The sequence below is a fragment of the Clarias gariepinus genome, chromosome 1 (genome assembly GCF_024256425.1).
Source record: "Clarias gariepinus isolate MV-2021 ecotype Netherlands chromosome 1, CGAR_prim_01v2, whole genome shotgun sequence".
Taxonomy (NCBI): Eukaryota; Metazoa; Chordata; class Actinopteri; order Siluriformes; family Clariidae; genus Clarias; species Clarias gariepinus.
The window spans coordinates 39,384,914-39,402,325 of record NC_071100.1 but is presented as its reverse complement, the minus strand read 5'-3'; the positions used below and the strand labels follow the sequence as shown (position 1 = coordinate 39,402,325).

The 17,412-nt window shown below is 37.1% G+C and overlaps 1 long non-coding RNA gene across 2 annotated transcripts in view; it reads right to left on the bottom strand.

Moving 5' to 3' along the window:
• The window catches only part of LOC128517964 (uncharacterized), a 79,041-nt gene that overhangs the window by 30,482 nt on the left and 31,147 nt on the right, over positions 1 to 17,412 (bottom strand). Inside the window, exons 3-4 of one of the 2 annotated variants that reach the window (XR_008357546.1) lie at positions 10,510 to 10,607; positions 7,592 to 8,321 (exon numbers count right to left, since the gene is read on the bottom strand). This is a non-coding gene — a long non-coding RNA (uncharacterized LOC128517964). Of the gene's footprint in view, positions 1 to 7,591; positions 8,322 to 10,509; positions 10,608 to 17,412 lie in introns of those variants that run through there. The other variant, XR_008357547.1, reaches the window with a different exon arrangement.

The window sequence follows — 17,412 nt, the reverse complement described above, 5'->3', positions numbered from 1 at the left end:
TTTCACCTTGATATTCAAGAGGTCTATGGAGCTCATGTTTACTCAAAACAAATCAACAATACAAATGGTGCGTTCAAGCATGACCAAAAAACAACCCTGTTGGACCCAAAAGGAACACGGTATGGCCAACCAGAAGCCAAAATAAGGTAATTTTTCACTACTGGAGGAACAAAGGACCAAGTTAAACTCTGTAAAAATGCCTTGTACCTAACGAGTCAGTGTTTTTATCTGTGAACGCCGTGCACACTGCAGGGTGTGAAGACGGTCCGAGTTTGGGCATACACAAAGAAACATAATATTTAAATACGAATGAGAAGGACGCGAGTTTTGTTTGTCTCCTGAAGGTGGACGTTATTTAACAGATTGTCGGCTGGCTGGACTGATAGCAGAGAGATCAGCATTTGCGGTATCCCGAGATCGTCTGTTCAGGAGGAGCCACCAAGATTCTGTTCTCTGTAAACAGCGTGGACCGTTGCTCATGCTTCAGCTGAGTCAGAACCCCCTGTGCCCTGTGCTGGAGATTAGAGCACATCCTGAGAACACTATCTCAGCACAGCAGCTTAGTGCTGGACAGAGATACCACATCTGGTCTCAAACCTTTCTGTAATCAAGCTGGGCTGTTCTACGCTCAGCTCACCTGCAGTCATACAGCGTGCACAGTCACTAAAGCAGGGGTGAACAAATACATTTATTGTTCTTAGACATTAATTACAATAATGTAAAAGTCCAAGATTAAATGATGTACCGTAACAATCCGCATGACTGAATTTATTGAGCCTTTAGCTAACCTAACTTCAAAGGGTGGGGGAGGGGGGGGGGATCCCTCAGCATCAAAATCCAATCACAGGCTAATGCAAAAGCCCCAAATGTTCAAAATAGGAAGTTCCAAGTATAGAAAATAAAATACACAAGTCTATCTTAATGAAAAGTAAAGGTGTAAAAAGCAGTCATCACTATTTCCTCTGTAAACAACCCATGTCACTTCATACTTAATTACTTTAAAAGCTGTCACAAAGGCAGGCCGACCTGTCCCATTACTGCTTTCGCGTTGCGTCATATATTGTAGTGTAACATTTCTTTGGCTAAATGATGGGTTTCTAGAAAAAGCAAGGTTTTTTTTGGCAGCTTTCTCTGCAGAGGTGTAAAACGGCAGAACACACAGGAAACAGCCCCCTAAGGTCACCTCTCACTCGATACTCTCATAGGCTGAGAGGGTTGAGGTTTCCCGTAAAGGGGGGCCCAGCAAAGAAGAAAGAGGATCTGAGCATTTCATTGCTTTCATAACCCCTCCCACTGGTTCAGAAAGGATGAGAAAACTGTTACAAATAACGTAAAAAAAACACTTCATTTAAAATAATACTCTCTATTACTCTACATCAAACAAATGGTTAGAGTAGGGTAGAAGTATGACTTTCACTTCTTTTTAAATTGTGGCTATTCATGTTCATCCTGTCTAACTGCAGCTTTCATGATCAGTAGGAGTATTAAAAAAAAAAAAACATCTGATTAGACAAGATGCGATTCCTCTCTTCTTATGAATGGACGGTATAAGAAAAGCTACTATATCTGCTACTATACTAGCACACATCTGAACCCAATGACTTGTTGCTAGCAGATGTAGCATGGGGAAGTTTGCTTCACACAGGAAATAAAAAGCCTATTTCTGTTCTGGTAAGATGGCCTTGGCTTAAATGAAATGATTTTTTAAATTTTTTTTTATTTGTCCACTCTTCTATCAGACAAAACATGCATTACAGGTATAAGAATTAATAATCTGAATAGTCTTTTTCAAACTGTGGCGGTAGGTGGATTACTTAAACATACATTAAAACACTATTTGAAAATATTCATCCATATACAGTACCGCTTCCATATATGCATGTCCTTCATAAAAAGTTTAGCAACATGGCAGAGTTGATTATAGATATAGAGCAACACTTAAAGCGTTGCACAGTGCTAGTGTATTTTACATTCAACCTCGTTTAGAAGAGTTGGTGGAGCAACGATCCAATAACTTATATATATATATATATATACACACATACATACACACACACACACACACACATTATATATATATAATAATAATAATTCAAGAATACTGGCTCCCTATTTAGAACCATCAATGAATAGTTTCTTCCATTAATGAATAAGTTGGATGAATATAAAAATATATTTAAATACTAAAACATTTATTTAAAAATATTACTTTCCAGCATTTAAATCAACTAGCACTAGTACAAAACCAAAAGCAACACCAAATGGGTGACATTTAAATAACCTGTCACTTCATGTGATTCACGAAAACCTAAGGTCACGGTATTTGTTTGATGATTTTTTTTTTTAACTGGTTCTGTATACTTCCATAATGCATATTGTGGCGTAAATGTCTCAATGTATAGGCAAAAACTTATTACGAAGTATAAATTATAGCAAATGCTTAAACTGACTGCAGAGATGATTTCCTCCTTTCATATGCAATGGTTTTTCTGGGAAGTTATGTTTGTCGAGTTACCTGGGAATTTGCACATCAACTTCTGTTTCAAACTCGAAAGAAGCCATTAGGCAACTACAGGGGACACGTGCTTAACTCTAGAATCACTTTTTAGTTCTTGTGTCCGACAGCTTAGCAGGTTGCGCAACAATCGTTCAAAGTGGCTGATAACCTCAAATGAAAAACCAGAAAAGAAAAAAAAAAAAAAAAAAAGGGTACATCACTATATGATAAATATTAGTTAAATAAAATGTAAACAAATACAACAAAATTATTTAAGTAAGATTAACACATACTATTCAATGAACTGTTTAGCAAACACGACATTATACTACATTTTTTGTGAATACATGAAAATTACACTTAAACAACAATTACATAACATAAGTTATAAGTGATCTGTTTCTGTCTTGTATTGAGCACTATAGTAATTAAATCAAATATCAAATAACTCAATCAGATTTAAGTCAGATTCGAGGTCTATTATTATACGATCTTCTATCGTCAGTTCCAAAGCCATGTTGGATATGTTATTTTAAAAGATTTTAAATTTCATACAAGAAAAAAATGCCCTTATGACCAAATTTTGAAACACCCTGTATCTACTGTATACTATAAAAATATACCTTTACTTATATACATAATTTATATTTAGTATACATATTTTGCGCACATATACATATATATATATATATATATATATATATATATATATATATATATATATACAGTGGTGTGAAAAACTATTTGCTCCCTTCCTGATTTCTTATTCTTTTGCATGTTTGTCACACTTAAATGTTTCTGATCATCAAACACATTTAACTATTAGTCAAAGATAACACAAGTAAACACAAAATGCAGTTTTTAAATGATGGTTTTTATTATTTAGGGAGAAAAAAAATCCAAACCTACATGGCCCTGTGTGAAAAAGTAATTGCCCCCTGAACCTAATAACTGGTTGGGCCACCCTTAGCAGCAATAACTGCAATCAAGTGTTTGCGATAACTTGCAACGAGTCTTTTACAGCGCTCTGGAGGAATTTTGGCCCACTCATCTTTGCAGAATTGTTGTAATTCAGCTTTATTTGAGGGTTTTCTAGCATGAACTGCCTTTTTAAGGTCATGCCACAACATCTCAATAGGATTCAGGTCAGGACTTTGACTGGGCCACTCCAAAGTCTTCATTTTGTTTTTCTTCAGCCATTCAGAGGTGGATTTGCTGGTGTGTTTTGGGTCATTGTCCTGCTGCAGCACCCAAGATCGCTTCAGCTTGAGTTGACGAACAGATGGCCGGACATTCTCCTTCAGGATTTTTTGGTAGACAGTAGAATTCATGGTTCCATCTATCACAGCAAGCCTTCCAGGTCCTGAAGCAGCAAAACAACCCCAGACCATCACACTACCACCCCCATATTTTACTGTTGGTATGGTGTTCTTTTTCTGAAATGCTGTGTTACTTTTACGCCAGATGTAACGGGACACGCACCTTCCAAAAAGTTCAACTTTTGTCTCGTCGGTCCACAAGGTATTTTCCCAAAAGTCTTGGCAATCATTGAGATGTTTTTTAGCAAAATTGAGACGAGCCTTGATGTTCTTTTTGCTTAAGTGGTTTGCGCCTTGGAAATCTGCCATGCAGGCCGTTTTTGCCCAGTCTCTTTCTTTTGGTGGAGTCGTGAACACTGACCTTAATTGAGGCAAGTGAGGCCTGCAGTTCTTTAGATGTTGTCCTGGGGTCTTTTGTGGCCTCTCGGATGAGTTGTCTCTGCGCTCTTGGGGTAATTTTGGTCGGCCGGCCACTCCTGGGAAGGTTCACCACTGTTCCATGTTTTTGCCATTTGTGGATAATGGCTCTCACTGTGGTTCGCTGGAGTCCCAAGGCTTTGGAAATGGCTTTATAACCTTTACCAGCCTGATAGATCTCAATTACTTTTGTTCTCATTTTTTTCTGAATTTCTTTGGATCTTGGCATAATGTCTAGCTTTTGAGGTGCTTTTGGTCTACTTCTCTGTGTCAGGTAGCTCCTATTTAAGTGATTTTTTGATTGAAACAGGTGTGGCAGTAATCAGGCCTGGGGGTGACTACAGAAATTGAACTTTTAACTGTGATAAACCACAGTTAAGTTATTTTTTAACAAGGGGGGCAATTACTTTTTCACACAGGGCCATGTAGATTTGGAGTTTTTTTTCTCCCTTAATAACATAATCTTCATTTAAAAACTGCATTTTGTGTTCAATTATGTTATCTTTGACTAATAGTTAACGGTTTTTGATGAGCAGAAACATTTAAGTGTGACAAACATGCAAAAGAATAAGAAATCAGGAAGGGGGCAAATAGTTTTTCACACCACTGTATATAAAGTAATTTTAACAGGCAGCCCAGTGGTTAAGATGGTAGACTACTAATCAGAAGGTCATAGGTTCAAACCCCAGCACCACAAGCTGCTAGTGTTGTGCTCTCAACCCTCAACTGCTGAGAAAAACAATGACAAATGTACAGCAAGTTGGTCACCACCAAATGGCATACATCTTATTGTAAAGTTTGTTTGTGCGGAGTTGAATCCAAAGTTTTAGGGTCGATTATTTTAACATTTCAGTTCCTGAAATCAGCGGATCCAATATTTGAGATCGACATCAAAAGCAGAATGGAGATATGATGACTTGACCCTACTTTACAATACTACAAAATGCACACACTTAATGACACAGATGTGTTTTAAAGCGAGAAAACTAATCAGCTATTTATTTGAGACTTGATTGTGTAACAGACTGGAGCTGATCTCTGATCCATATGGATCTCTCGCCATAGTTCAGCACACTGCAGCAAGTTTAAAGATCATAGTGCAAAATTACATTTTCCTGCCGTTGTGCGGCGTTATATTTGGGCTAATATCACAATGTATTTTATTCGCATATAGATATTATACTTTAATTTTACAACTAACAATTGTTTTTATGATTGTATTTAAAACATTGAACTTATTGTTTTCATTAAGAACAACAGGCAGAAGCTACGTGTTGTTTATCACTGTAAGTAATACATGGGATGTAAAATGTGATTTCTGTGACCAAAAATCCGCAAGTTTTGTGATCCGTTACACTCCTACTGTATAACATGTTCAGTCTGCCACAAAACAATCTGACTTGTTCAAAGAAGCACAATAAAGTGGAAACTATATACAATAAATAATTATCATAAATGTGCACAACTAAAAAAAAAAAAAAAAAAAAAAAAAAGTGTTATGATTCAAAAGAACAGAAGATCAGTTAATATGCATATCATCCGGTTCACCACGGTTCTGGTGTTTTCACAGGTTGGCCACAGGCAAAGGATTAAAATTCACAATATTACTCAGATGATGACACACAAGATTGGTCATACAGCCTACACTGTATTGTAATGTAAAACCTTCCCATACTTTGAAATTCACTTTTAAAAAAACTTTTAAAGAAAGTTTTTTGTAACTGATTCTCTGTAATGTGCTCCACCATTTCCGCCAAAAAGAATTTTTTATAAGCCATGTGACATCACAACTCATTCATAACACAACCTGACTAACTGAAAATGAAATTTGTTGACAAATGTTTGTTTGATTAAGTTTTTCCCCCCAAATAGCCGTTTCAATCCTATTTAAAAGAAATCAGATGTGACTTGTTTTGAACCCTTGCGATGGGTTGGCAGTCCATCCAGAGTGTATCCCTCCTAGTGCCCAAAGTCTCCCTGGGATAGTCTCTCTCCAGGCCCCCCCTGTACACCCTGTACAGACAGGATAAAGCGGGATAGACGATGAGCGAGTGAATGAATGTCAACTGAAGTTTGGTGGCGATCAGAAAAGATTCCAATACAGTGAAACGATAAGATATTACAGGCAATTCAATTATAAGAAATCTTCAGAGATTTTTCTAGTAAATGGTCAAATTTATTTTGAAATACAAAACAAGGCTTTTTACACTGGAACAAGTTGAAGCAGTTTGAAAATCCTTTAGAGGCCCGTTTAAAAAACATCCACTTAAATGCATAAAAAAACCTTTAGGCATGTAGGCATGCATTTATTCGTTATTCATTTATTTATTTACTTATTTATTTACATATCTGTTTGTTCACCATATTTTCTTATTTACTTTTCAGTGATTTATTTATTTCACTTACTTATTAATTAATTTATTTACTTACATTTGTTTGTCTATTTAATTAGTTTACCAATTAGTTTCTTTATGCGATTGTTTATTTGTCTATTTGTTTACCCTATTTATTTATTAATCCATTTGTTTATTTATCTTTCACTTTGATCTGATTTTAGGAAATGATTTGCTAATGATCACTAAACCGGGGTTCATTAATACACCTGACTTAAAGTTGTCACATCCTCTGATTAAAAAACGGAAACAAATCCTACACGCTGCTTCAAACCATTGAGGGCATGCTCAAAAACAAAAGTGTTAGCTTGGGGATTTGCTATGACTCAGTCTGTTTGACAGTATATCTGCATGGGTTGAGTATCAACCTGGTCAGTGATAAGTTTTACTGCACTCGTAAAGAGTTGATCATAAACAAAGACACAAAACAAACCACCATAATCTTATCTTTCCACCATCAGCATGACGGTGCCAGAGCGGCACACGCACTCATAACACAACAAAAAGAAGCCAGACTGTACTTTTTTTTTTTTTATATACTTATTTTATTTTCCATGTAGAAATTTATATTTATTCTAACAGCCTAACAGGATGCACAGGCAGTAATAGAGGGTTAAGGTGTTAGCAGACTTACTTAATTTAATAATAAATAAACACCTTGTTGATAAGGGTAACTGGGCGTTCCTTCAAGAAAAATAACACCTGTGCTGAATACAGTTTAACAATATGTTCATTCTCAGCTTTATGACTATACTTAACTTTTATGCGATTATACTATATCCTTAAATCATCTGAAACTGGGTTAATGTTTCACATTTATCTCAAGGTTGTCGTTTGCTCATGTTTGTTGTTTTGGTGTACATGGTCTCAGAACACAGCCTTTATATGAACATTTATTATTATTATTTTTTTTTAAACTTTTTACTTACTTTTTTTTTTATCAAAAATGAATTTATTACTTTCGCTAACATGGAAGATAACATTTATTATATAAATATAAAACATGGAAACATAAAAAGTGTCGCCAAAAACGTGTAAACAGAACATTATCAAATAATTAACTAATGGCCTACATGCACACCTTTTAACAACCGATAAAGACAATTCTGCATGTTTATTTTGGCACAAAAAAGGATTTGCTAAGGGTTAATTAACCAATTAAAAAGTTTCTAACAGTGTGTGCTCATAAAAAAAAACATGGCACAGAGGGAACACAACAGAACCAAAGGATGATTACTGATAAATCACTTGTATCTGTAATATAAATTACAGTACACAGTTTATGTGTATACAGTATGTATGTGCTCATGTGCATATAGAATTGCTATAAGCACTTATACCATTAAAGTTAAATGAACAGTGCAAAATCTCTATTGACAAATTGACAGTTTTAAACACTTTTTATAACAACATCTGGCACTGCACTCATCTGTTCGTTCTAATCAAGAGGGTAGTGTTATGTAATTCTGGTTATAACGCATCCTGGACAAATTCAGAGCAAGTAATTATTACAGCACATCATTAATTACATTTAGATCCTTATACTCATCCTTATGCGGGTTAAGCGTAGTGTGAGCTTAGTTTAGAGATTAGTGTCTGTGAAACATATTCACACCGAACTGGGGTTCCCTCCAGACTGCACTCCCGCCTCGCACCCAGTGTTCCCTGCAGTCATTGATCAGGATAATGCAGCTCCTGAAGATGAATGAACAAATATTCTCAGACATAACATGTTGCGCAGTGGATTGTTTCTTGTGGTTTTCCACAGACAATAATCGCCTTTTTAACATCCTTAACTGCCGAGAGCAGTCACCTTGTCCGGACTCGCTGAGAACTGCAAACTCACTATTACTTTACTGCAGCTACTAAATACTATGATTAAGTATGAAGAAATGATTTTTGGATGTGTACGGTTCTCCGGGTTCAAAAGCTCAGGATTTATGTACAGGCCAATTTAATAAAGTCAACATTAAACAACAGCTATAAATTAATATTTCAGTTTTTTTTTTTTATTTCCAAACATATACTGATGCTGGTTTGAAAAAACAAAAGTTGAAAACATTCTTCAATTTATTTAGATGGACGTCTTGCTTGGTTACTTCCCCTTCATGTCAAGTTTTACCAATGAATACGCAAACTGTGTTATTTTAATATTAGCTGGCTAACTGGTAATGTCACATAACAGAAAAAAAACAAAAAACAGGAGCATAAATGTGTAACAGATGTGTTACACATATCTTTGCCTGGCTGTGCAGACGTCTGTTAATAGGTCGTAGTAGTGTAGTTTGTGGGGGCTGTGAGGATTAATTTGGCAATGGTGGTGGCATTATGTCTCCTACTGCGGTCAAGTAAGTTTCATATTCAAACAGTCGAGCATTTGTAGTAAATTTGGCATGACCTATATGGGAAATTATTCTAAGACTTTATTTTAACGGGACATTCAGACAGGGACCAACTGAGCCCAACATTTTACTCCCAATACCAAGTCACCAAGTCTTTTCTTGATTTTAAACATACTGTATTTTACACAAACACTATGCTAGGTACAAACATACGACTTACTGCATGTAGGGACTGTCCTAAAAATGTGGAAAAATCTAAATGTGTAAAAGGTGTAGTTGTTACTTCATAAGCGCTATGACAGCAAGCAGCATAATTGGACACATTTAGTATACAACACCTAATACACTAATAACTAACCATAATTATTCATCGTTTATTTTTTTGTCAAAGATAAAATAAATAGCTAAAATCAGATACATTTAACGTATAAGAGGGGCTAAATTGTGCTATAACATTATATACTGTAGGGCGTATCATGTTTTGTTCTTATGGAAGCGTTAACTGGTTTCTGGTTGGAGTATTTTGTGTTGTCTTGTGCGTAAATGGCCCCAACAATGGTTCAGGGGTTTCCACCACGCTCAAAGCTCAAACCTGCCCACCAGACTGTGTCAGTGGGTTAAACACACACACAGCCCTGACATGCAACATGCAACAACCAATGGTTGCCATTCATAAACAAAAACCCCTCAAACGAAGGGAGGATGTGGCATACGCTGCTTGAAGTGGAATATGAACTTGTTATACATGGCAGGAAATCACAACGTCCTCCTACTCCGCTTCACGGCTAAAAAGCCCATAGATGAGTCAGTGAGCAAAATATACCGTCATTTCTCCACAAGGTTGTTCTCTTTAGGTGGGAGTGATCAAGAACCGTTTTAATATTTGAGCAACAATCAATGTGATTCCCCTCCTCATTAAAGCGTAACCGATTGCAGCTTTAAACTTTCACTTTAGCTCAGTGGAAATTCAACTGTGGCGCTCACACTTGAGATGTTACGTAAAAAATCTCCCAAAGACATTTGAATAAATTAAAAAAAAATTTTATGCATTTGCTGGAATAGATGTTTATACACCATCTGTACTGTGCTGCTTTGATGTATTGCTTTTAACTTAGCTAAAATGAAGGTCAAAAAAAAAAAAAATCTTTACGGACGATGGTTCTCAGGGTGGACTCCAGGGTCTGTGAAGATTCAGTGATCAATTGGTTTAGTTTACACCAATAAAGCACTTGTAATGATTAAACGTGATATATATATATATTTTTTTTTTTTAACGCAAGACTTTCTATTGGTAGAAAGATCTAAAATTAAATGCCCTGTACGCTGAATTTAAGGGCAATAACATAATTGTACACAAATAATGATCATGAAGGTGTCTGCGAGTTGTGTTTAACTTTTAAAACATCGCTGGGAAAAATTATTTTAAAAAATTAAATTAAGAGATTTAAGAGAGTTCAATCAAGGTGAACATCACAATGCTGAATTAAAGCTACTATTCGACTATTAGCGTAGGAGTGTTTACGCATGAATGTTTTTACTACCTGGATCTTTGCTGAGCCGTTAGCACAAGGAGACGTGATTTCAAGCATGGATGACAGTCTGACCCAGAAATTCCAGAAAAATCACTGTTGGCACTATGCTGGAAAGGGAAAAAAAAAACAACAACATGCCAAGCGTGTTAAAGAATTAAATATATATATATATTATAAAAATTAAAAAAATATTAGACACGAGTAAAGTAGAAAAAAAAATAATGAGCAAAAAATTGAAATTTAGCTTTCTTCAAATCTCTATTAATATACGATCAATAGTGCGTTTTCACATTCAGACTTGAGAATAATCAAACAAAAGCTTCCTGTGTAAAGCAGTGATTTAAAGAGTTCTCAAATTGCAAAAAAATTCTCGCCTGGAAATAAAGAAAACCTTTTTTTCCAGTAAAACAGACGTGTAAAAAGTGTAAGCCACACTGAGACGCTGTTTGAGACTTTGCCAGAGAAATAACCACATGCCTGCTTGCTCATTACACAAAACAACATCAAGAGAAATAAAGCCGTCAAAGCTGTAACTTTTTCATTCACTTTTCTTTTTTTTTTTTTTTTATTTACATCAGACTAATTGTGGACACGTAACCTGGTCCGAGAAATAACATCATGGATGGGATACCGGTTTATCATTGAGGGTAAATTCATATACATTTTTATGCACTCTAATGTATATCGATAAAGGTTTTCGATGTCAAACATTTCGAACCAGAAAGAAGAGGAGTCCAGTCGCCATGACTTGTCGCCAAGTTGTACATATCCACACACTCATTTACCAGGGCTGGTTTCAGCATAACTGATCTACCTACTGGTATGTTTTTGAGAGGTGGGAGGGGACCAGAGGTCATAGGACAAAAAAAAACAAAAAAACACCACCACAGACTCTGAGCAACTTGCTCAAAAAGTCCACACAGTCAATAACCTGAGCTAGTTTGAAATTTAAAAACAGACGAGGTTTGTGCTTTAGCTGAGGCAACGTGTTTGTTTCTTGATGTAGTGAAAGCCTGGCATATTAGGACATGGCGTGTGTGTGTATAGAACCTCTGCTTTGTGTGCATGTAGTTACAGTCTCATATGTAATCCTGTCTCGCGCAAAAAGTTTTAACCTTCATCCAAACCGTCCAAGTGGCTCACAAACCGTTAGTGGTTAATATTATGCTGGCCCTCTTACTCGCATTCATGGCCAAAAAATAAATAAAATAAAAAAAAACATACTAATACCTAACAGGACACATGACTATGCTATCTATAAGCATATTTACACTCTGAGAACGTACCTGACTTCTGTTCACTTTTTGAGGCAAGTGAACTCGAAAGTGCAGCTAAACAAATAATGCACTAACAAACAAGCTGTAGGCCACCAAAACTTAAACATACTCAAGCTGCGCATTATGCATTTTAGTATTTGACTTCACACCAAACAATGTTCAATGCATGATGTCAGCGTTATACTATAAACAACACTGCGAATTGCTACCTACACATACTAACCCAAAAAGCTAGGGTTTTTTTTTTTTTTTTTTTTTAAAGTGGTCACTAAAGGAAGTTACGATCTGACTTTAGGGTTTCAAGTCTGTCTGCGCTGTATGATTCAGAACAAGCTGGCATCGACCCACCTGTGGCACAAAATGTCACAGTCGTATAACAAAGCCCAAAAACAACCAAAGAAAAAAGAAAAAAAAAATTACCTTCATGGATTTACTGTTCATGTAGGTATTAAAAAAAGAGGTCATTCAAATGGGGTCAAGTAATTTGGCATAACGTCAGAACATCAAATGATGAAAAACACAATGAGAAATCAGTTGATTAATATAGTATACAGTATAAGCAGACATTGTGTTTTGATATACGTTTTTGTAGTCTTCCAGTGAACAAATCAGCTAAAAAAAAAACAATAAATAAAAATAAATAAATACAAACTTCCACACAAACAAGCAAGCATTCATACTCGAGGCATCACGGTCAGACAGAAGAAGTGCACACGGACGTCTGGACTCATGGCTCCTCAAGTTTTTAACCCGAGCGTGTAAGAAAACATTTCCGTATGACGAACAGGAAGGAAGTAATTGACAAGAAATCTGACTGCAGATATTTGACCTTCTTGTGGCCTTAATACTCACTCAAGTCTTATCAATTCATCTTACTTACATTATTGAATCTGTATAAACCCTACAATCATTCAACAACTTGTTCCTGAGACATACTGTATTACTATGAGGATCTCTTCCACATGTGATGACTAATCTCAGCTGAGTGTTGCCCAACATCTTGGTGAAATTCGAACACAATCATTTCTGTATTAGCGCACTTACCTTCCTAAATACGAAGGGGGTTCAAGTCAAACCGTGAAGAAAATTCTCCTCATGAATGAAGGCGTAATACTGATCGACACTGACAGAAGACTTCAAGCACAGTACGGTGATGAGACTCTTAACCGCAGTGAAAGATTTGAATGGTGCAAACGTTTTAAAAAATATAGTCATAAATGCCGATGCCAGCCGAGGTAGCTTGAACCCACTGCAGTCGCTCCTATCAGCATCCACAGTGAGTGGAACGCCTGATCCTTGTGGATAAGACACACCTGTATGGAGGAGTTGGACGCACAATCATTTACAAACACTACTTGGAAATTATTGCCACATCTCCAGGACAGACCTAGCTCCAAGCTCTTTCTACACGTTTGCACTACGAACGGAGTTCCTGGGAGGCTGGTGTTTCAGACATCAAGCAGGCAATCTGGTCATGGCTCTGGCCTACTCAGAAAACTTTCCACCTTGATGGTATTCAAGCACCAGTGAAACACTGGGATAAGTGCATTAGCATAGCAGGAGATGATGTAGAAAAATGGTTGGAGTTTTTACTCTCGGCCTGTCCCTGTCTGACTTTAGCGCCCCTCATATCGCTAACGTAGATCATTTTGAACCTAGAATTTTGAGTTTCTTGGTAACCAAGTCATTACCCAGGAGCTTTTACTTAAATGTATCATTAGCCCATGGCACCACTTGTATTGTGTGTGTGGGTGGGTGTCCAGAAAACACACAGTGAAGCTCACAACGTCTTCAGTCCACATGCTAACAAGAGTACCATGAGCCTTCACATTCACATCCAAGAAGTTACTGAGAGCAGGCCAACATTCCACAAGCATCGACAGCGCGCAGGATGCTGTAGTGTAAGATCTGGGAGGGTTGCCCTGCACTCGGCTCGGGGCCAAATAGCATGAGGCAGGCCGTGACAGTTCCACAGTTTCAGAACAGAACATGTTCTTTAATCCTTTGTCTCACCTGATGATGTTAAGACTGAACTGACGCAATATATCATTAAGAAAAAGACAGGCAAATCTTTCAACCACAAAACTCGAGCAGTGAGAGGAATGCGGTGAGATTCGCCAGCAGGCCCGTCTGTCATTAAACAACGTTCTTAATGCTTTTTGTTAGATATGTATATCTTTACCTTCATCATCATGGTACTTCTCACTTTTCATTTCAAGCAGACACACGTTTCACTCCGGTGTCTGAAGACAAAAAGGAAGTGTCTAGCAACTGTCTGGCAAGTGTAACGCCACATTCATCACTGCTTCAAATCCCACATGACAGGGTGGCCCACCAGCAGTGAAGTAATTAGTTTTAATTTAGTAGCGGTGCCCATGCTTGTAGTTGCTTTTGTTGGTCATTAGCAAGTTGCATGACAATAACCGGTGCTAGGATCTCAGTAACTTTTGCAAAAACCTCAGGAACGCTGATTTTCTGAACTCATTGTAAAGAATGTCTGCATTTCATTGTACTGCGTTTTATACTCGGCCAACGCTCGGTTTCATGGGAGCCTGAGCTTCCTGTAGTGTGTTTTTTGTTATACTTAAGAAAATGTGCTAAAGCCCTTTCCCTACAGGATGTAACAGAATCTTGTTATAGCAAAATCTTGGACTTTTTTTTTTTTGTGGTCATTTTAAGAGATGGTAAAACATACCGTAATCTTCAGTCTGTAAAAATGACTAAAATGACTGATTCAGTTACCCCACCACAGCACGTCAAACTAGCCCCATCTGAATAGGGCTGAACAAATCCTACATGTTTAATCACGGAGAAATGAATGGAATCACTTGTACTAATGTTTATATATTAAGCCAAGATTTAATTCATTCTAAAAACGACTGCTTTAGTGAATCCAAAAGCACTCATGAGCAGAAACAGCTGAATGATAAACACAGACGTCCAGACTAGCTGCTTCACTGAGCAGGGTGCTGGAGCTACGCCAACGCAGCAAGAGCCAGGACTGGATAAAAATAGGCAAAATAGATAGCTTAAATGACCAAGTGGCCACATTCATCCAGAGGAAGTCGAATGGGTCATTGCTGGAGATGCGGCTCTGCAAACACTGATCAGTATCATCTGCTAGAGCTTCAGCGGTTTAGCCAAAACTTTTTTTTTCCCTTTCAGTCTCTTTCACAGACACACACAGAGCAAGTGGATCGTATTAGAACCACATTCTTCTCATCAGCATTCCACTCTAAACTGGGACGAGTGTAAAAGTAGTTCTTTGAAAAGTAAAGACAGCTGGACTAGAACATTCAGACAATGGCATAAAAAAAATTGCCATAGAAAAGACAAAAAAAATAAATAGGTGAGGGGAAGGTGAGCTGCCCTGGGAATATGTTGTGCAGTAGATGGATGACTGTGTGTAAAATATGGGGCTTGTTAGTAGCCCATGGCCATCTGAAGGGCTAGGATTCTGATCCTGCTCTCAGTGCATTTTAAATAAACCCACTATGGAAAGTTAAATTGTGGGTGTTTTAAGAAAGAAAAAATCTGCACATTCTTTATCACCCAGTTTATCTGCTACGACAGCAAAATGAAGAAGGAAGTGGGCTCAGAGAGAGAATGTAGCAGAATTCACTTATCACTAATGTCGGCTTGACAAACTAGCTGAACACTTCTGTTAGATCAAAACTAAAATGATAATTACAAACCTAATTCGTGCGAAAAAAATCTTTCTAAAATCAAATTAAAATCAAATAAACAAAATTTGTTCCAGTTCTCCATATTAATGTAATGATCACTTCAGTAACCGAGTCAACGCTCTGTGACTGCAGTCTGCATAATCACAAGATTGCAGATTATGACTTGACAGCATGTAGAAAAAGAAGCTGATGTGCTGTGAAAAAATATGCACTGCCTGTCCAAAAAAAGAAAAAGTCCCCACCTGGTTTTAACTAAGCAAATAGGTAAGAGCCTGCCATTGGATAATTACTGCAGTGATTAATACGTTTCAGCTGGTATTTCTTAAAAAAGCATGTCAGAAGACCATATCCTGTGGTCGGAGCAAAGGTGTTACTCTGTCTCACAATGAAAGAAGATAACTAGAAAGGCAAAGAAAACAACTAAGGAGATTGCTAAAACTACAAAAGTCGGGTTACGAACTGTGAAACACTTTATTAAAGTCTAGCAAGATAGTGGCGCCTTCTAGGAAGTAATGTGGTCAGAAAAGCATCCTGCATGAGCTTGGCACAGTAGAAGACGTAGTAAACGCTTAGTGAAATCAAATCGTAAAAACACAACGGTAGAACTCGCAGCTATATTTAACAGTGAAAGTAAGTGTTTCCACATGCACAGTGCAAAGACAACTCAAGGGATTGGGACTAAACAGCTGTGCGGCCTTAAGACAACTTATTAGTGAGGCTTGGGGGAAAAAAAACAAGACTTCAATCTGCTAGGGAGCATAAAGAATGGACTGTGAAGCCATGGAAAAAGGTCATGTGGTCTGATGAGTCCAGATTTACCCTGTTCCAGAGTGATTGGTGCATCAGGGTAAGAAGAGAGGTGGATGAAGTGATAAACAGTCATGCCCAGTACCAACCGCACAAGCCATGTTCCCAAAAAATTAGGTCAGCTGACACAATCTGAACATACTGAATGACCAGGATTCTTCCCAGACGGCTTATTTTAAGGTGACAATGACAGGATTCATCAGGGGCAAATTGTGAAAGAGTGGTTTAGGGAGCACAAGATATCATCATCACACATGGATTTTTTCAGACCTTAATGCTATTGAGAATCTCTGGAAAGTGCTGGAGAGGACTTTACGCAGCGGTTCAACTCTCCCATCATCAATACAAGGTCTTGGAGAGAAACAAATGGGACTAATAAAATAAACAAGCTTGGAATGTAGGTCCAGTATGAAATTAACTCAGAAATAATAACAAAAATTACTTATCTTTCTAAAGAAGAAGCAAAATGCAGAAATAAAGCAAGGACTGGAATAACCTGTTTTTCAAAAAACTTATTTCTGCATTATCTACTGTACATCTATTAACTGTGCTTTAGCTTTACTCCTGATTTTAGGTGTATATTAAAAGTTTTTTTTCTCTGCAGTATAAATATTGTTTTGTTAATCAGTTTTTTTCTTGTTTAAAAGATGAGTTTCCAAAGGACATTTAGCAGTAGTGGCTCAGTGGCGAAGGCTCAGGAATATTGATCAGATCTAGCCGCCATGTTTCAATTTAGAATTAAAGATACGATTTGATTCAAACTGTAGATAAGCCCAGTGGTGTTTTCGCTGGATGTAGATAAGCAATATTTGTGAGTATCAGCGCTATGTTCAAATCACTTTGCCATCCTAGAAACTCATTTACAAAAGGTTTTTATTTACACACCAGTTGACAATAATGAATTTATTTAGAATTGTAAATATCTAAATTAGCAGCATCTTGGCTGACCCTGTGCTCTGATCCCAGCTAAGATATATGAAGGAAGACATTTCACTGCACTTTAAGACTTAATCCTTTTGTGTACATCATTAATGAACAGGCCCGGTCTTAAAGGTCCGGTCTAATAAAGACAATGAACAGTGTGTATACACAATGACCTACAAATCATTACTTAGTGAAAGTGCTAGAGAGAGGGAAAGTCA